Here is a 20,803-nt window from a genome sequence, read left to right on the forward strand (position 1 = left end):
TGATTTCTAGGGAGTAAACATACTTTATCTTTAGTTCACACAGCTGAAGTTTAAAAAGAATTAATGAAAAACCTTCATTAGTTAGTCTTTTTCCATTTGCAGCTTCCTTGTTGCAAAATTTGGTCTGAACACATGAAAGAAGGGACAGGTAGTTTCCCTGAAGCTTAAATGAACAGGGTGCTGGCCCCCACCCATGAAGTATTTTACTTAGGTTTGTGGGGTGTATTTTAATAAATGCTGGAAGCATGTACCTGCTGATATTGATAACTGCTGAAGTTAGCTTCTGGAAAATACAGTGAACTTTCTTTTAAATTTACTGCTTGGCATGCACAAGCTGTTTGACAAACACTGATGGAGCATTCAGTTGTAGTTGTTACTCAGTTTAGCACTCTTTCAGTGTATGCATTGCCCTCCAATACAGCTAGAACTTATCCCTTAATGCTAGGATACTTTCAAGTAATATTTTGACTCTTTATGAGCACTTTACTGAGGTATGCATTGTACTACTGATAATATAAGCCATAGTGAACACAGCCAGTGATAGTGAGCAATAATAGGTGTTTTAGAATATGCGGTAATTGCACATCTGGTGTGCCCTGCCCTTTGAACAGCTAATTGATTCTTCTAGGACCTAAACTCTTGTACTCTTTAAGGGCTGGAGTTGACTGTTTAAATGTCGGTGCTGGTTCCTTATTATGCACGGTGCTCTACTCTTTGCTTATCTACTAACATTATATATGTGTGAAACTGACCTCATGCAATTAGTGTGGGTGTGGCTTTGCTAGCAAGTGGTGCCATATACCATCGGGACCTCCTCAGTTAATTTAGATCTCACTCTTGTTACAGTATTAACTCTTGGCTCAAGATTTAGGCTCACATTTAAGTGTTCTGTTCAAAATAGTCTTGGAAAAAGGTAAATGCTCTTTCTTGCACTGCAGTAGTGTTTTTTCTCTTTTCCTGTTGTTTCCGCTCTTTCTAAAGATTTGCAAGCTTTCAGTTTTGGATTAGGAAAAAATAGTATTTAAAAAAATTAATAATTAAACCCCCGAAACCAAACAAAATTGACAACAACTCTCTATCTCCCCATAACTGTGTTTGAAGAGAAGAAAAATTTAGTATTCATGCACACCATGAAAAAGAAGTTAGGCTGATAGATTTTACTATGTTTTCAGTAAAGAGATGTCCATTGTGGCTTTGGTGCTACTTGGTAGCTTCAGTAATTTAACCATGTGTCTAGAAGAGAGAATAAAGAGATGTTGTATATGTAAATATGTGCATTTCAGAAGTTTGAGAAGGTTTTGGGTTTGTTCTTAAGTTATTATAATTAATTTAGTATACAACTAATTTATTTTCTTTTGGCAGAGAATAGGATTTTTATTCCCGTTTCTCTTGACAGATTAGGTAGGTCTAGGTTGGTGATGTGGTATGTGTGTGTGGTGGGGATGTTACTGTTTTAAGAAGGCCTTTTTCGTCAGTCTTTTCTGCAGACTGTGCAAGGAGTTTGAGTCCTAAACATAGTGCGAATTTATCAAGCAGCATTTCCCAGACAGCTTATGGAAAGCAATCCTGGAAGACTCCCAAACTTAAATAACTGAAAGATACTGCTTGCCGTGCCTGCAGCTCTCTGGAATTGGAATGTAAAACTGGCAGTGGAATAAACGCACTCCCCAAGGAGGCTGAAGATGCTGCAGAGCAGCAGACAGGGAAAAAGAGCTTTCCTGTAAGACCAAAAGACTCTTTTTTTTTTTTTTTTTTTTTTAATAACCTTATTCCTCTTTGAGGCCTGCAGTGGTGGCAGGTGTCCAGCTCGGTATCAAAACTGCGGTTTTAAAATTGGAATGAAAGGATGGCTCTTAGCCACTCGTTAATCCTGTGCTGAAGGTCTCCAGGAGAGTAACCAGTTACACAGCTTCACAAGTGCACAAGTAATCATGGCAGGGTGGGGTGGGGGGCTCACTCGGCAAATATGTTTCTGGACAATAACATTTCTAGGATATTTGAGAACCACAATACCTCATTATCTGCTATTTGTTGGCTAAATTGAGCAGTATGGTGTATATAGAATTATGCTTCCAGAGAAAATAAATCTGCATTTGCTGTAGGAAGAGTTTTTTGGGGTAAGCTTTTCCTATTTTTTTCACCTTTTCCATCTTTCCCTCTTTTGCCTGCGTCCTCTAAAAGTTTTCACCAATATTTAGAGTTCTTATAAGATCTTAAAACCAGAATCTTTTCAAAAAATTCTGATAATGCTGGTCTGTAAAACTATGTATGGCTTTTTTTGTTAATCTTTTTTTTTCCTGTACCAGCTGTATAATGTCATGCAGTAAGCACTGAGTATTGACTCATTTAAAATAGAAGATTTGTTGTGGTGTTTCAGTTCATTTCTAAAGTAACTTAATTTCCAAGAATAAAGTAGCAAGAAAGTGGCAAATAGTGACACTTTGTATTTTCATGACAAAATTTTCAGAGGAAAGTCTTTCCTGAATTGGTCATTGAGTCGAGCATCACTGGGATGACCAGTCACTGTGACCATTGAAGCTTGTCCATCTCTGTATGCATGTATTCTGTCATCTCAGTCAAGTACCTGAATGTCTTTAATTCACTGCTTTATTGTCTTCAATTCACTTCTTTATGAGGTTAATGAGAAATGTCATTATGTGTGGGGCTGATTTGATCCTCTTGGTAATTGCATTTTATATGGGTTGACATAGCTGTGTAAGAATGAAAGGCTGTGTTCAACACTAAATATGTTATTTCTGGATATTTCATTTGCCATTTCTCTTTGAGGTGGGGGGAAAGAAGCAGAAGATACAGAGAAAAGCTGCAGAGTGTTTTAGAGATGCTTCATGATGTGTTTATACATAAACCATTGAAGTGCAAAGTCTTTTTTATTTTGGGTGTCAGCATGATATCCTATTCCAGTCACTGCTAATGTTGTTTTATCTCTAGAGATTGATTTGCAGAAATGTGATGCACAGACACATGTGAAAGCACAAGTAGCTGTTGTTGTTAGTTAAAGGTCAAGCAGATAATGGTCTAAGACATATCATTCTAGTTCCCTTTTGTGATTGGAAGATTTGCTCTCTTAAAAGTTATAGCTATAGAAAAAAGGTTATTGCTTAATTTTACTAAATCCTTTCCAGAAGCATTTTTCCCTTTAGCTTGCTGACTTTCAGGGAAAACCAAGTTCAACACTTTCTTTTCTATGGTTCAAAATAAGTCACTTGTATGTCTTGGCCTCCCTGAAAGTGCTCTACAGAGGATGGATTGAAGTGAAGTTGTACTTGTGGGAGAGTGTGGGAAGAAAGGAAAAGGATACATTTAACACTGCCCAAAGGAATTAGCCGAAATGAGATAGGAAATCCCAAAATGTACACCTGAAGTCACTGAGGCTGACTGCAACTCAGTTTTGTTTGAATCAGCTGACGTCGTTCCAGAAACTAATGTGCCGTGTGTGCATTTCTTCTCTCTCTCTCTCTCTCTCACACACACACACACGTGTTGTTAGATTTCTTAATTCCAGTTTAATCAATGAGACTGCATGCCTCATACTGAAGTCTATATTTAAATGAGGATATAAAGAGGATATGGCCTGTCAGTCTGCCTGTCATAAGGTTCTTATGCTTTTTAATAACCCACAACACCTCCCCAGAGTCCTTCGATAGGTAAGGGCATGGGCATGTCTTCTAGTTGAAGCTGCAAGAACCATCTGTCCAGTCTTTGGGACAGCTCAGCCTGATGTTATTTGTGCAGCTCCAGAGTGCAGGTACCTTTGTTCTCCCAGAGGTTTCCAAACACTGGAGCAGTGACAGAGGGGATGACCCTCCTCCCCCTGTAGCCCTTGGGCCATGTACACTGGCCAGCCCGTCCCTATGGCAGGAACAGTCGTGCAGCTGCCCAGCTTGAGCAGAAGCCTGAGCCAGGTGGAAAGGGAGCTGGGTGCCCACAGGACCACTGCTGGTGGAGTGAGCTCTTAGTGGGCTTGAGGGTATGGGATCCAGAGTGAGAGGAGGGAGACAAGCCCACCAGTGGGCTTAAAGCGACTCCCTCAGAGTGCTCTGAGACTGAACTTGTCTGAAAATTAAGATCATAAATGTATTTTTCTTACTATTATATCCTTGTGTTAGCATTTAATCCTCTTGCAAGGATTTTAATTAGCATATAAACCAGATAACTGTTTTATTACAGCCTGTCAAAAGGAGTAAGAAAATATTTAAAGACTATTTATTAAGAAAATATTTTTTGAAGATACATTTTTCCTGTGCCTTTAGAGTACAGACAGAAAAACAGCAGATGGAAATAGCATTATATTATTGTTTCCTTCGGGGATGAATGTCTTGAATGACAAGAGCAAAAATTTGGGGAGGTATGTTTTTCCTGTGTATGGTGTGGATTTTTTTGCAAGGCCTATAAATATACCTTAATCATGTTTGCTAGCAATGTCAGGGTACTTAGTGCATTTCCACAACGGTGTCTGGGTTTTGGGAATAGCCTAGAGAATACATGTCCAGTTACTGTAATCTTGGATAGGTTTTTGTAATTAATTTATTTTTGTAACCTGGGGCTTTCCACTGCACTGAATACTTGCTGACCTTTAATTTCATTTACTGGAGGGTGGGGAGGAAAGAGGAGAAAAGAAAGGCTTTAGGAAATCCCTTTCCCCACCCTGCAAAAGAAAGTAACTTTCTGTTTAAGTCTTGTTTGGGTTTAAAGGCTATAAGCAGAGGAGAAAGTACACATCATTTTGCATCCTTCATAAAAGCCAAATGTTGAAAAGCAAATATTTAGGAGCATTACAAATTTGATACAACGTCTGTAGTAGATGAGTATATGAGATTTACAAAATGCTTGTAGTCCTTGCTGAGCAACCTTTATGCTGATACATGATTATTACTAATATACTCTTGTTAATATTTCAATAATTCTCATTTAAAGTGGGTATTTTTTATAATGGATTTTGGTTCGGATTAATAATGTACACACCAGATCATGAATCTCTTATGATGCTTTTCTTCCTACATAGAGATCATCTAGTTTTCCCAAACTGAAAGTATTTATTCACACAGTTGCTTACTTTTTCTGCTAGATTAATTTAATCCACTCCTTTATTTCCATTTTAAATCAATACCAGGCATTTGGTGTAGTAATACTTTTCTCTTGTGATCCAGAACGTTGAATTTGTCAGCTACTTTCCTACAGCTGGAGAAAATCTATTTGTTCATTTCTTAACCTTTTGACATGTCTGTTTTACAAGCCCGGCTGTTTGTGATGGGGGATTGAAGTATAGAGTAACAACTACAGAGGGAAACATCTCTTGTTATGATCAGAGTGTAAACTGAGCCTAATGCAACAAGAGGGGAGTCAGCTTACACAAGATTTTTGCACACTAAAAAAAAAGAAGAGACCCTCTTCTTCCTTCACATGATTGTGTTGAATTTTCATGCGGTGTAATAAAAGCTGGATTTTTAAAAGTTTTATTTGCATCTCTTAGACAATATGATTGTAAAATTGACTTGCAAATAGGTTAGACCTATTTCTCCACTGTAAAAGCAGGCTCAGCAAAGTTGCATCTGTATTTTTTTTCTGTTCATGTGGTGAGACAGGTCTGAAAAGTCAAGACCACTGAGCCCTGTGTGAAGTTGCTAAGATGCCCTTGCCATTGTAACAAGCAGGGAAATGCAGGAGTTTGAAGTATTTGGAGAGGAATCGGTTTCCAGGACCTGCATGCTGAGTGTTTTCTGATGGCTGACCCCAGGCTCAGGAGTGTCCCAAGTCACTGGTGCATGTGGCTGCTGAAGAAAGAAGTAGATCTATCTGTCTTCTGTCTCAGGGTATTAAATCTATGAAACCTTCACTCTCCTACTTTTATCACACGTGGAAATCATAACTGTGGTAGCCTGTCAACCCCCTGACTCTGTGATGCCATGTTCCCCCTGTTCCCTGCCCTAGCCTTGGCTACTCCCTCGGTTTCTCCCTATTGGCTCCTGTACCCCAACCCCGCCCAGGGACCGCCCCTGGGCCCCTGACAAAACCACCTCGTACCCAGACCAAGAGGTCTCTCTCTCTGCCTCCAAGGGGGCTGGGACAGGATGTGATTAAAGCCATCTTAAACCCTCATGGGAGACTCTTCTCTACCTCTTTCATCACCACTGAGTTGTAACACTGCTGGCTGCCAGAGCCAGATCGCAGGGCTGTCCAAACTGGACTCCGGGATGTGACGAATCGCACGGCCCTAGGAAACCCCGCTGTGCTCACAGGGAGCTGCAGCCTGCTAGGCAGAGTCCAGTGGTTACAACACATAACCATTATATCAAAACTACTTAACCTTGCCTGTATTTTTCCAGTAAGAGTGAAGGATGGTAATAGTGGCAACAGATCAAGCTTTGTCCTTCTTTCTCAGAATAAGTTGTATCATCTGGCAACAGATTATTATTATGCCTTATATATATATATAATATGAAGTTGAAAGGTTTTTTCCTCTCCTTATGTCATAAAAAAATATATCTGAATGTGTTGCAGTGTCAAAGGACACCACAGTAATTACATGTGCTATAAGCACGTGTGAGATGGCTTCTGCACTATACTTAGGTACAGTTAAGGTCTATCTACAGCAGCAAAATATCAGAATGGGCATAATCCTGTTCTGGACCCTACAGATGCACCAGCTGAGGTTTCTGTTGCCAGTGGGACTGGGCATCTGTAGCAGAGAGCCAGCTGTGCCCTAGCTCAGGGCTGATGGCAGACACTGCAGCATCACCTCTGGGTTATGCAGACAAAAACAGCTTGTCTTTTAAGTGCGTAAAACATTATTCTCATGGGCTACTGATAAGTAATTACTAATGAAAAGTATGTTTTTTTTTTTTTCCCCCCATTTTAGTAGGGTGGCTATTTTAGCTTCTGATTTAAATACAATAAATGTTTCCTTAAAACTCACATGGCTAAGCACTTCGGAAATCTGAAAACCTTGACATGCTGCATGCACATCCCTTCTTGTACTACTTTGACAAGTCTGAAGGTTTTTTCCTTTTCTTTCCGTTTTTTTTTTCTCCTTAAAATGAATCTGTTTCAGATGAGAATGTGGAGTTGCATAGGGAATTACCTTTATTTGTACAAAGTATAAGCTGTCACTGCCCACACCCATTCATCTCTGTAACAAAGGGGATAAATGAAAGGGGCAAGTGGGAGCGCTAAGGAAGATTCCTAGCTACATCGCTATGTGCGGAGTAATATTACAGGCTCAAAGCAGAACCACCGGTATCAGCAATATGTTCCTAAACCAACTGTGTTAGTCTGAAAAGAGAAAAGCAAACATAAGAGAAAGGAATGTCAATACAGGGGAAAAATGGTGGGCTCCAGTATAACACACTCACTGCATACTGCATAATTTTTTCCTGTTTGCTAATGGTGATTATCAGGTCTTTTATCTTAAATATGCTTCTTGCCACCTCTGGATGTGAGAGACAGTGCTGGCATAGTGAGGCTCGGAGTTTGAACTGTCCTTTTCATAGTAAATAGAACTTGATAATGAAAAACCTTCATGGTCTCTCCACTAACAAACCTGGCAAATCCCTATGATACTTATTTTGCTCCCATCCCTGTATGTCAATATTAGTGTGACTGCTAAGAAAATCGATAAAATGGAATACCACAACTCAGAACCTTACAAATTGGCAATGGTGACTGGTTAAGAGTATTGGGTGGCTAGGCATTCCGTTCTTGCTTTCCTAGGCTTTCAGCCTCTCACATTTCTCCCCGTGCAGTATCCTTCCATTGTAGAGTTATTGGCAGATGCAAAAGTATTATCAATAAATTATCAGCTGTATCAGGATTTTTTCTTGCATATTCTTGTAACAGAAAATCCTTTTTTCCCTGGGCATGAATGAGTTCTAAATAAATCACATGTATCACATATATCAATGTATGTTAAATGTAGTGATCAAACTGGCTTAGATTTTGTACAATCTTCTGGCAGATACTTGGAGAAACAGTTTGTGTCAATGCTGTTCATTGAATCCTAAAAATGACTTTGTATTATTACACCTTAACGGACAAAGGACATTATGGATATTGAAGCCTCTTCTTGATAATGGCAGTGAATCTGTGCTGTGCTTGTTGGGACATGCTTTTTACCAGCCTCTGGTAATTTTGCCGTTGAATCTCTCTTACCCATGGTGATCTACTGGCAGCTTCTCTCCATCAGTGTACACATTCATGTCACAGTTTAGCTGTGGCACTCTTCAGTTTTTGATGTTGCTTTTTTCTGAGTCGAGATTCGCTGTAACAATTGCCATTCAAAAGGCAGCAATATGACCACAGCCAGTTTGACTATTCTTGTTATGAAGCATTCAGGCCTTCAGTGCAAGATGCCTTTGTCATTATTTTCAAAGAACTTTGCTGTCATCAGGAGGGGAATGTTTCTCCCAGATTGTTTTTCTAACCTTCAAAATATTTTGCAATGGATTTCTAATTGGCAGAGCCTGTGCATAGTTTAAAGATTTGAAGTGTTTCAAGACCATTAGTTTTAAATTGTAAAGAACATGTATTAACTGAAAAATCATTGGAGTGGAAATTCTAGTATCTTTTGGTGCTCTGTTAAGTGATGTTGATCAATTGCAAAAGGGACTTCTTTTACTGTCATGCTGCTTGGCCTGGCAAATATAGCCATTCTTATGGCCTGTGGTATTGAGAGATAAATGGCTTTGGGTACAGAAATAAGTAAAGCTGATTTCATCCATGGCTGTATATAGAAATTAATGCAAAAGAAGAAAAAAATGAAGTAAACCCACCATCCTTCTCTTTTGCTGAATAAAGTTGCTTGAACTGAATCAGCTTGCAAAAAGTTTCATCATCTTACTAAATTATTATGGCTGGTCATCTGTTTGTATTCTCTTACTGATTTAATTACAAAACCTTCACAAATCTTTTGTCAAAATCTTTGTTAAGGGAACACTTCAATAGTGACAGATTTTCTACAAAAGTGCAAAAGTGAATGCTTCTTAATGAAATTCTGCCTACGTGAGTCATACATTATAGGTAACGCCAAAGGGGGAAGAGTAGGGAATTGCCCAGTTCAACTTCTTTTAACCTGTGCCTCTTTGTAATAAAATAATGGTAGTCAGGGTTTCCAAAGAGATGAGGATTTGAAAAGTGAGCACGCCAGCTAATAGCTGTGGTAACAGGCTGAACGCCGTGGAATAATACCAATGCAGTGGCCTCTCGGTGTGTCTCTGCGCCTCGGAGCTCAATAGTGAATGCGCACCATTGTTCGGCTGTGAAAAGTCTCGGAGCGCTTGGGATGTCAGGGCAGACCGAGGGAATCTGATTTTCAGCTTGTAGCCTCCTTGTCAGAGGGCTGAGAGAAGCCTGGGGGCAGTTGACCATTCCTCACGGCTCCTCTGCTCTACCAGCTCCGTGCTTGTCTGTGGCGAGTCCCCCGCAGGGATCTACCGCTCAGCAGTGTGCCTGTGGGAGAGGACGAGAGACAGGGGAAGGATTTTTTCCCTCGAGATGGGTTTCATGGTTAAATGTTAAGTGAAAGCTTTCCCTGAGGGAAGTTAGAAGGCGACATTTGAATTTAAGAAAAGCATGGGCATAGCAGAAGTTATTTCACTGAGGATTTACAGCTTAATGGTCTAAATTTGATCACAGGTTTTGGAAGAAAATAAATGTTTAACTGTGTGGGGGTTTGGGTGTTTTTTAAATAAAATGAGACTCTAGATAAGTCATGAGAATGGCTCTTAAGTGAATTACCTTGTAAGTTCCCATGTGTATAAGGTACGGAGTTGAGAAAGCTTTGATGTTCTCTCTGTAAACAGGAACAACAAAAGGAATTGTATTTTAGTATGGCTTGTTGGAAAAACCCTGAAGTTCCACCACAGAGTGGATACATCCTCCCCTCCTCAGCCCCCACCCTCACTTGTTTTAGATCACAAAATTGGCCTTTGTGGACAAGTTTCTCCAAGTCCAGGCTGTGTGTTTTGGGTTTGAGAATTTGATTTGGATTTTAGCTCTAATATTTTTTAAAGGACGGATTTGCTATTTCTTCCTCATATAAAACAAGCAAGTGGAAAACCCAAACAAGGAAAATGGTGGGATTGAATGTCCTTATCTGGAAGGAAGATAAAGTGCAAAGGAAAAATCTGAGAAAAATAACTGCTTTAGCTGTGCTAACTGGATTTAAATAGGAGTCTGTTTTCCCTGTCTCTGATCTAAACACTGGGAAGATTGATCTAAGTTGTTTACTGAATATCAACGGGTTTAGATGTTTATTGTAGTTAACAAGAACTCTGAAAACTGGCCAGTATAGAAGTGCTTGAAGGCTGCAAAAGAGAAGTAAAATGGTACTGACTATAAAAGTCAGAAAAGCGGAAGGATGGTAGCAGACAGTTGTTATCTGATATCTTTTCATGAATGTTTTAAATTTCAGCTACCTTGCTGTGAACCACAAGATGGTGTATTTTTAAGAAGTTTTGTGCCCCTCTCTTGTTTGCATTTGTCAGGGTGGTTTTTCCTCCATACTGACAAAAAATTGCATAATAAATCAATGGTCAGAAGAAATCTGAAGATCCTTTTTTTTACTAACTTTCTTTGTATGGTGTTAGATGTGCTTAAAATTCAGTTAATATACCTCTGAATAGGAATGTTAGAGAATTTTAATACTTTAAAGTCTATAGGATTATTTTTCTGAAGCTGTTGTTAAAGAAGGCACAGGGACTCTGCAATATATGTAGCTTTAATAAAATGACTGTCTGGTTCAAATTAAGCTTTTTATTGCTCTGATAAGAAAGTACAGGGAAAGGCTTATGACTCAGGACGTCAGCCACTGTGAATTATGCACCAAATGTTCTCTGTAACCAAGTCTAGGCCTCTAATCTGTTTGCTTCTTGCCCTATGGCTTCTGAAGTGTGATTGTTGTCACTGTTAATCTTGAATTCTGATATGTCAATAAGTGTTGCAGGCATTAACACCATCTGCATATGGGTGCAGAGGCTGCACTGCTCTGTACACTGACATTGCAGAGATAACAATCTCAATTCATGCTTTGCTTCATGCATACAAAAACTCTGAGGAAAGTATTGCTTGTTGGGATAGGAATTTTGCTCTCAATGGTTTGTCTTCATGAAATAACAGGAAAGAAGTAGAAGGAAGTATTGTAGACGCTGCAGAAGAGCCTTAAAGCAACTCTGAAAGCGTTGTGAAGACACTTCTTCATCACAAACATGGATCTATTGGAGTGGCTTTCACAGGCATGCCTGAAAAGCTGACAAGGCAGGGAAGGGAAGTTTCATTTTGATGTGGCACTGTATTTTCTCTGTACTGCAACAGGCTAAGGACATTGAGAGGAAAGGCATAAAACATGATGCCCATACTTTAAAAGTACAGAAGTTCCCCCCCCCCCATGGGAGCATGGGGCTCCAAGGGGCGATTTGGAAAGACCAAATCAAGGTAAACAATAGTCCTGATGTGATAGGGTCATCAGTAGAAAATAAAAAATGAAGATTTGGGGTGAGTGCATTTTTAAGGATCTGTTGTTTGTGGCAGCAACAAGACACCTTTGATTTTTCCGCTGTGGCCAGTTATTTCACTGCCATTTGGCAGTCTTAGTCTTTGTGACTTTACTTATGTAAAATTCCATACTTAGCTGTAGAAGCAATACAGCGAGAAGACATTGTTTATGTTAAACTCCTTTAAACTTGAACGTCAGCTTGGTTTTTTTTTTTTAATTTATTTTCATTTAAAGGTTTGTGAGATGTCAAAATACTGATTATTGTGTTTTGTAAAAATCCATTGGTCATTTATTAAGTCTGGAGTCCTTTAACTGCCATTGCATATGTTCCTGTTGAACTGGGATTTTGAAAGAGTTGTTAGCTTACTATTGTAATGCCACCTTAAAAATAAGACCTAATGTTCCCTTTTAGGAGGGTGAGCATAAGAAAACAACTGACTTGAAATGCCAGAGCCGGTCTGTGGTGCAGCCAGACCACCAACATGTCTTAGTTCCAACCTGTGTAGAATTTAAGGATTCTTCTGCCCATGATGTAAACATGAATACTGCTTTCTGCAACTTAAATTTTTATTCAAGAGAGGAAACACAGAAGAAAGTTTTCATTTTATTGTAAACGTAAACATCTGTTAGGAGGATCCTGCTGTTACTATTTCAGTTCTTTCTGTTTCAAAATTCTGGTTGTTAAACTTCTTGAGGGGCAGAGGAGGTTCCAGTAAGTGTCTTTAGTTCAAAACCAAATGGCAGACATCATGTAGCTGTATTTCAAGAAAAATGTCAATTATTTTAAGCTTCTGAAACTCACTTCTATTTGGCATCTAACAGCATCAGCTATTTCAGAGAACCGGCTTTTACAAAATGTGTTTTGTTTCATGCAGGATTTTCACTGGAAAGATTTGTAAGTCAACAGAAAATTCAGTGGCGGAAGCAAACAGCAGACTCTTAAAATGAGTTTAAAAGAACTAATCTGTTTGTGCTAGATATTGTAGTTACAAGTTCTTGTGAAATTGAAAGAGATGAGTTGTAAAAGGATGTCTTCTTTATGGTCACACAATTAAGTTTTTCATTGGAACTAGCAAGAATGATTTACAGATGCTACGTTTCCTTCTTCTGAAACTGTCTCACTCTCAAGTTTATTTTGCCTACTTTACAGTGGGAGACAATCAACATTTTTTAGTCTTAATGTTCTTGGTAAAGCAACAAATGTTGTGTGCTATATTGGCTGCCTAGCCAAGACCTCCCACGAGCTCATGCTGGAGTGGGCTTTGAAAAGTTACGAACTTCAGCAGCAACTTTAGGTTGCTTAGATGAAATTGAAAACATGTTGGCCTGACAGGACATTTGCTCAGAGCAGTAGATTAGTCCAGGAGGAAGTAGAAACCAGGCCTGACATACCAGGCACTGTTACAGTGACATCGTGTAGCACAGAAAGTCACTAGTAATGTGCCAGCAGCAAGGCCTGATCCTGTGTGCTGCTGGGTGGAAGGAAGATTACATGTGGATTTTCATTCTGGCACTAAAGTTTGAGTGTAAAAGTACTAAAACATTCTAGCATCATCATGTTGAACACTAGCTTTTTACACTTCTTCACTAAATGCCAGTATGGGCAGAGAAGAAAAGGATATAAAAGCTTTGATTGCTTGTCATCTAGGGTATTACTCCTCCATATGCATTCATATGCAAGTCTTCACTGAATTTTCATTGGCTCTGATTTAGAAAAGAATTGAACTGTGCCTTTTTAAAATTCTTTTTAAAGAGGAGAGAAGAAAGCCTTCAAAATTCACAAGGAGATGGAAAACAATTCTTTTAAAAGGCCTATAAATGGAGGATTGGACCCATGGGCTCTGTTTGTGTTGCAGTACACCAGCAGCATGCGATGCCTTGTTCCTTTTGTTAGGTGTCTCTGCAGTATTGTATGCAGATTAAATAGCTACTGCATTGCAGAGAGTTATTAATACATTGCACTTCCAGGGAAGATGTCAGTGTGTCCTTTAGCCTGAATGTACGTTGTGGTTGAGTTGTGGGTGATTTTTTTTCAATTTTGCCGAGAATAACTTACTTTTTCAGTAAATCCTTAGCCAGCTGGAAACTATAGAACAACATCATTCTTAACCTCTATAACCTTCACTTTTTGTTCAAGTTTAGAAAAGTCAAAGCCTTGTTCCAAAATAAAAACAGGTCGCCCTTCTCAAATCTTATCCTGATACACTAAAAAGGTGATCTTATGCCACTGTACATTCACTAGAAGGAAGCAGGAGATGGGGCAGAGAAAGTTATGCAACTCCTAAAATATAATGCAGATAAACAAAATGCATAAAATACCAGAAAATGAGAAGTGGGGCCAAGCCATTATTTTTCTGGCACACTGTTTACTGTTTCATTTGTGATGCACATTAGTAAAACAGGAGGCTTTTTGGTTTCCAGTCTTCTGCCCTGACAGCTCTCAGTGCTGTGCATGTTTAAAGTGATGGAGGTTGAGGGGTTGTTCTTGGGGAAATTCTTATGCGTGGGGGAAACTTCTGCTGACTTATACATGGGGATGGAAGGGAGAGCTAAGGTCAGGTGTGGGTGTGCAGAGAGGAAAGAGCAAGACAGAGCTAAGCAGAGGATCTCAGCTCTGTTTCCCTCTTCCCTCCACCCACAGGAATGCTCATCAGAGCTCACTGTGCCAGTTCAGACCAGTGGCAGAAGCTCACACTGCAGTGCTGCAGCCCCTGTTTTTACCCAACCTGCTGAAACAGATGTGGGACACTTTCTGTCACTGAATTTTCAGAGTTCAGGAGCTTTGTCATCACTAAATGATGAAGCTGCTGATATTACTTGTATGTCTTAGGACTTCACAGAATTGACCAAGCTTTGTCTTATGTCTGGTTGATCCTCTACAGGTCTGTCCAGGAATTAGCTAAAATCTGACTTGGAGGTGCTAAAAGCTCTGTAGGCAAGGTGGGCACAAGGTGTGAGGAAGCGGAAGTCCAGAGGAGTGAATTAGCTCCTGACAGAAATATGTGTGCATGTGGAGCATAGCAAATGCCATATTCAAGTGATTTGAGTAGCTGGGTGCTGCACTGCATATGTACTGAGAAATTTGGGGCCAGTGTTGGCTTCTCTACTCTATTCTAGAGTGTGTCCAGGACTTACAGATATGTGGTAGCTCTGTCTAAAGTATTTTGCACAGATCTTGCAAAAAGATCTTTTAATGTAAGTATGTAAGTATTAAAAAAGTCTTTGGAAGCTGCAGGAGAATCCAGGGAATACACAAGAGAGCACATCTCAACGATCTGTGATGTGTCAGCGTGGCAGGCGGTAAACAACTGATCTTTTAGCCTGGGTAAAAGGGACTTTCACCCCAAGAGCTGTGACGTTTAGATCAAAGTGTTTCACAGCTTTGCCAGTGGTCTCAAGGCTGTCTTTGCTTCCTTTTCTACCTCCAGTTTCCTGCTGAAAGGCGTTGTTCAAGGACTGTGCTCTTTAGGAATACTCTGAATGAAGCTGAGGCCATGTCACATACAAGGACAGAGTTAGTGAATTTCAAGTATAATTTTAAAGATAGAATGCCTCTTTGTGGGCTAGGTTTGAGCATGCAGCTATGAGAGCACACCTGGAAAGTGGTGCCAGCAGCTGGGAACTCTTCTGATTTCTTTTGCCTCCCAGCTCCAGGATGGAAATGCCACACCTCCTCTGCAGGCAAAGGAGATGTCAGCTTTCTCATGGGTTAGCACCAGCCTCTATCCTTTTTCCTCCTTTTCTGTTTTTCGTCTTTTTTTTTACCCCCCGTTTTACTTATCTTCATTGTGATTTAACACAGAGCTCTTGATGGTTTGGTTTTCACATTTTCTTCTCAAATTCATTTCTCTTGCCCTTAAAAGAACCCCAAACCACTGAAGCTTTGAAAGCACTCTGCAAAAGCCTGTTCCTGTTTATGTTAGGGCAGAATAAGATCCAGAATGACTCTATTTCCCGGGATCATCCTATTATATTGCAAGATCATGGAAGTTTCTAACATAAACACAGAAATTTCACAGTACCAGCAAGTGATTTATTTGCTTCACATCCTTATCAATATTGTCTGCAAATCTAGAAGCAAAGCATAACAAATGCTGTGGAAGTGAGGGCTCTATTTGATGTTTGCACAGTGTTATGCCTGGAAAACTGGAAGTTAGTGGGTGTTTCTCAGTGAAGTGTGCATTTTAAAGTTACCCACAGTGATGCCCATTGTCCTGTCCCTGAATTGCATGATGTCATATGTCTTTTAAAGCTCGTGGTGATGCCGAACACTGTCGGTGCGCTGGGAAAAAGGCAATGAGAAAGTTGTGAATCAGGTTTCTGTAAAGCCTTTGTGTTTAGGGTTTGATAGATAAAAGCTGACTCATGCAATATTTCTGGCGAAGGAGCTGTACAGACTAGTAAGAGCTTCTCATTTTACCTGAGTGCCCAATGAGCTAATTCGGGAACAGCTGAAGTCAGAGCCCGCGCCTCTCCTCTGCCGCACAGGTAGGTCGTGGGCTCTTCGGAGAGGATTGGAAAATAGAGGGGACTTGTTCAGCCCGGGTACGAGGAGCCAGAGACATTCCTCAGTGGTGAGATACTGTCGCAGAGGATTTTCCCTTGCAATAATGTTCTCGGGTATTAGCGTGCTTGGTTGTGACAGAGGCTATTCTGCTTTAAATACTGCAGGGAGTGGGGGTGGGGGGGGCAGTAATTGCACTCATACAAGCACAGTAGTTGGTGACTCTTTTCCCTTGTTGTGAGATTTCTGATAAATGGGATTTCTGTTCCTCAAAGTTCAGTTAAAATACTTGGCAGAGTATCCTTTGCAACAGTCGAAACTAGAGATCTAATCCTGCAAATATTGTAGCTCTCTAGTGTGATTTTGTTCACAGAGGGTGTTAGTTTTAGAACTGATATGTGTTCATATAAAAAATTTAGAGATTAAAAATCTGCTGACCTTCACTTGGACAGTATTCAGAGCAAAAGATATAGGGAGTATATTTAAGATCATTTGGGATTGGTAGTGAATGGATTTTAATCTTTCTCAGTCAGGAAGCTGTAGAGCATTTTTGTTTCTCAATTCCAGTGTTGCATGTTGAATATGATACTGAATGTAGAAATCATTCTAAACTAGCTTGCTTAATTGTATCCACAGTATGAATGCTTTATTTTAAATATGACGATATCTCAGGGAAAAAAACAGGAAAGATATTTCTTGTAGTCTCATCACTTTTTTGTAGCTAAACTCCAGAGGATGTGAAGACTGTAATTTCTGGTAATGTTCACTTTGCAGATAACACCTGAGGTGCTCTTTTTCTTGCCAGGAGAAAGGCAACAACAATTCTAATCATGAATATAAATTGACTTGTGAGTTTTTAGTTATGCAGTATGTCATAAAATTTCACTTGCAGTAAAAAACTTGGAGGAATAAACACCTATATTTAGATAGGAGTTGGGGATCTTTAAGTCAGTTTCATATTTAAAGACAAAGCACTTTATCTCTCATTGTATGCTAATGGTCTAGGATAGCCAAAGCTGCAGAGATAATGGAAAATCATTTATCATTACCATGAATATAATTACAGGAAGGAGGTTTTTGTTAAAGAAAAGCAAGTGACAGAAGAAGATTATGCATTTTTGGTGAGAACTTGTTTATGACTGTGCACTGAAAACCTGAGACATGCCAAGATGGTTGTTTTGCATGTGCCTTCAGTCTTGTAACTAATATTAGAGTTGCCTGTTGGGATGAAACAGTAGTATTTCTTGCCCTTGCATGTCTGTGGAGTAGGGAGATGTCATTGTTCTTGCTGGGGAGCACTCTGGGGTTGTGCCATGCCGGTGTGTGTGTGTGACACAGGAGCAGGGAGCTTTGCAGGGACTGGGAAGGGGGAGAGTAACTGAATTAATGCGAAGGCACAAACAAGAAATGACCTTGTTTGGGGAGCGTGTTTCCTTGTGAGTAGGGACAAGTAGTAATTATCCTCCTTTCAGTGCTGAACTAACAAGTAATTACTGTTATTCCTTAATTAAAGTATGCAAATTGAACATTTCTTTTTTTTTTCCTCCCCAGACTGAGTTAAATACCGTTATTCACAACTGACAAAAGTTCTCAATATTATTTTGGTTCATCCTTGAAAAGGTTCAGTAACCAAAAGAAAGCCTAACAAAAAAAGCAGTGAACCAGGCCAGACATGGGTCAGGGTATACAAGACTTGCTCAGAGCGTGTGCCTCTGCAGGCTCTGGGGGTACCTACGATTTCACACCATGTTTGCTGCCTGAGTTTTGATGAATGCCTCTACCCGCTGGTGCTGCTGCTGAAACTGGGGGATGGGGTGGACTGGGCTTGTAAATCAGTCCCACAGGGTATGGGACAAATTACTTGCTTTTTATAGTAAGTTCATATGAAAGAGAGAAATTTGTAAGAGGTTACAGGGTTTGCAAAGGCACTGGGTCAGTTATGATTCATAGAGAGCAATCCTGAGGGAAGCTGTTTACTCTCTCCTCACTCTCATTAATTCAGTTGTGAATTTTTCACCAGGCATTTGGTACAGACCTTAGGCAGCTGGTGCAAGAGTGAAGTTACTTTGTGGTACGACTGCAGAGCAAAACTACTCACTCTTCAGAGTTCTGAAAAGCCAAATACAGACCCTGACAAGAGACAAGAGGATGGGCATGTGACTGTGGCAGTGAACTCCATTCAACTGCTGCCTGTCCTGATGCACTTACGACTGCAGAAATCAACTAAAAACTCTGTTCCTGATTTTAAAGGCAAGGGTAATTGTAGAGGTTATTTTCCTACTTAAGTGTTCCAAGATGATCAAGTCCAACTGTTAACCCAGTGGTTATGCCAAATCCACCACTAAACCATGTCACCAAGTGTGACATCTACACATCCTTTAAATACCTTCAGGGATGGTGACTCTACCATTTCCCTGTGTAGCCTGTTCCAGCACTTGACAGCCCTTATGGTAAAGAAATATTTCCTAATATCCAATTTAAACCTCCCCTGGTGCAACTTGAGGCTGTTTCCTCTTGTCCTATCATTTGTTATTTGGGACAAGAGGCTAACTCCCACGTGGCTACAACCTCCTTTCAGGTAGTTATAGAGAGCAATAAGGTCTCCCCTGAGCCTTCTTTTCTCCAACCTAAATACCCTCAGTTCCCTCAGCTGCTCCTCATAAGACTCGTGCTCCAGACCCTTCACCAGTTCCGTTGCCCTTCTCTTGACACACTCCAGCACCTCAATGTCTTTCCTTCAGTGAGGGGCCCAAAACTGAGCAAAGGATTTGAGGTGTGGCCTCACCAGTGCCAAATACAATGCTCAAATGAGTTTCTGAAGACAAACTTGTGAAGCCTTGGAAGATGTACAGATCCTGTGTTATTGGGAAGGGCTATAGGTTTGTCACAGTTACCTGTACTTGAGGCAAGAACTGAGAGCTGGGTGGAGCCGGGGCATGTCCCCTGATTTTCATGAGCAGGGTGTTTGGTACAGGATTTGCCAGCTGAGGAAATGGAGCTGCTTCCTGGTTCTGTGCCATGCTGAAATCCCCGGTCCGCTGTGCCCTGCCTTTCTTCCAGGTGTGCCAGCTGCCTAGGTGCCTGCCTGCTGCTCTGCAGGAGCACTGGGCTTCTGTGCCATCAAAGTGCACCCGAGAAACATACTTTAGTGGTTGGAGACATAATGGACAAAATGGTAACAGAAACTGCACAGAGAAGCCACATGACAATTTACATCCATCTGGGAAAGGAGTAAAAATGAAGTAAAAAGTAACTTTTGAGGTTAATAGTCAGGATGAGGCTTTGAGGACAAAACAGACCAAGGAGCAAATACTTAGTTTGGTGTAATTTATATAGAAATACACAGGAATAGCAATTTGTATAAAAAATGGAGGAACTTGAGTCAACCATGTTGCATGCAATTAGCCATGCCTTGCCGGTGCCTGGAGTTTGCCAAGGTCACTGGGAATACAGGTGTCAAAAGAGCAAGCCCATTTTAACTCTTACAACTAACACTTGGCTTTTTTAATGAGCAATGACACTGTCATTAAACAAAAAAATAAGTGGGTTTGCTTTGGTTTTCTAAGACATGTTAAGATCTCCCAATGCTTCTGGCTACAAGTATGTCTTATGTAAAACTACTGTTAACATTTTTTTCTGACTCCAATGTCATTTACATGATCTGTGTTTTGTTTTTATTTTTTATATTAATGAAAATGTTTGCGAACCAAATAATACATATTAATGCCTTTGTGTTATTATCTGAGAGGCAGACCACAAGTCAGTGAAACAGGGAGAAAAGAGTGTGGGGTAGCAGAATTTTGCGGGAATCCTTTATTTCCCTCCTAAATGTAGCTAATCAGGTGTTTCTTTGTCACGTAATTTTAGTAACATACCTTGGAGTAAGCTAGCGGAAGTGTACCCTGTTATCTTGTTTATCCTGTGCATTTTTCAAGGGGGGCATTTTTCATTCAGCAATGTTGTGCTTTCAAACTTGAATGTGAAAAATGGTCCAAAGCTGATAACAAAAATGTGTTCTTTCTTATCAAAAATGTATACTTTCTTATCACAGGTAATATGAAGGCACACATCACTTTCTGTGCCCAGATAGAAACAAGAATAATTCACTGCATTTTTCTGTTTTAATTTTATTTTATTTTATTTTATTCCCGGTTTATTACTTTATATTTTATTTTGAAATTGGTACTTGATGTGGTTTATTCAGAAAGGGTAAGAAAACATGCTTCTGTGCTTCAAAACTAGAAGAACCTGGCACAAAGAAAGGCTATAGATTTTCAGACTACAAGGTAAAACCAGAGGTACAGAGGTGCCAAATTAGGTTTTTAATCTAATGGCCAATTTCTAACCTGTGTAATGAGCAAATTACTCTCAATGTTAATTCTATGCATCACCTTGAGGGCAATACTTGTTCTTAACAGAAAGCTAATACCATCATCACTGAAATGACACTAGTAATTACTCACATACAAATGAAACTTATGCATTCAAGGTAGGCCAAATAAATCAAAACATTCTTATCTGGGATTTTATTTCTGTTTGCCTTGGATTTATTTTTAAAAATGGGAGAGTTGCTTTCAGCTTTGAATGAAATTCTCCCCCTGCTCTGAGAGCTGCAGGAGCTGTGTCCCCAGGAGGTTTCTGCTTGTAACTACATAGCAAGTCTGCCTCAGTTCAAGAAGGGCCACCTTAAAGGTTGGGCGGGTTTGATTTGCAGCTTTATGGTTTCTTTACTGAAACTGTTGTCAAGAGCTGTAATTACTGGCATGAATTTTTGAAAAGTTGTCACTGGACTA

General features: G+C 39.9%; 1 protein-coding gene across 8 annotated transcripts in view; it reads left to right on the forward strand.

Annotated features, from left to right (window-relative positions):
* PLEKHG1 (pleckstrin homology and RhoGEF domain containing G1) overlaps positions 1-20,803 on the forward strand; it is a 127,823-nt gene that overhangs the window by 58,469 nt on the left and 48,551 nt on the right. The window contains exon 1 of one of the 8 annotated variants that reach the window (XM_048297733.1): positions 15,820-15,994. The exons of 6 other annotated variants lie outside the window; for them this stretch is intronic. The gene's annotated coding sequence lies outside the window, so the exon portion shown is untranslated. One more of the 8 variants, XM_048297734.1, reaches the window with a different exon arrangement.

The sequence above is a fragment of the Corvus hawaiiensis genome, chromosome 3, assembly GCF_020740725.1.
Source record: "Corvus hawaiiensis isolate bCorHaw1 chromosome 3, bCorHaw1.pri.cur, whole genome shotgun sequence".
Lineage (NCBI taxonomy): Eukaryota > Metazoa > Chordata > Aves > Passeriformes > Corvidae > Corvus > Corvus hawaiiensis.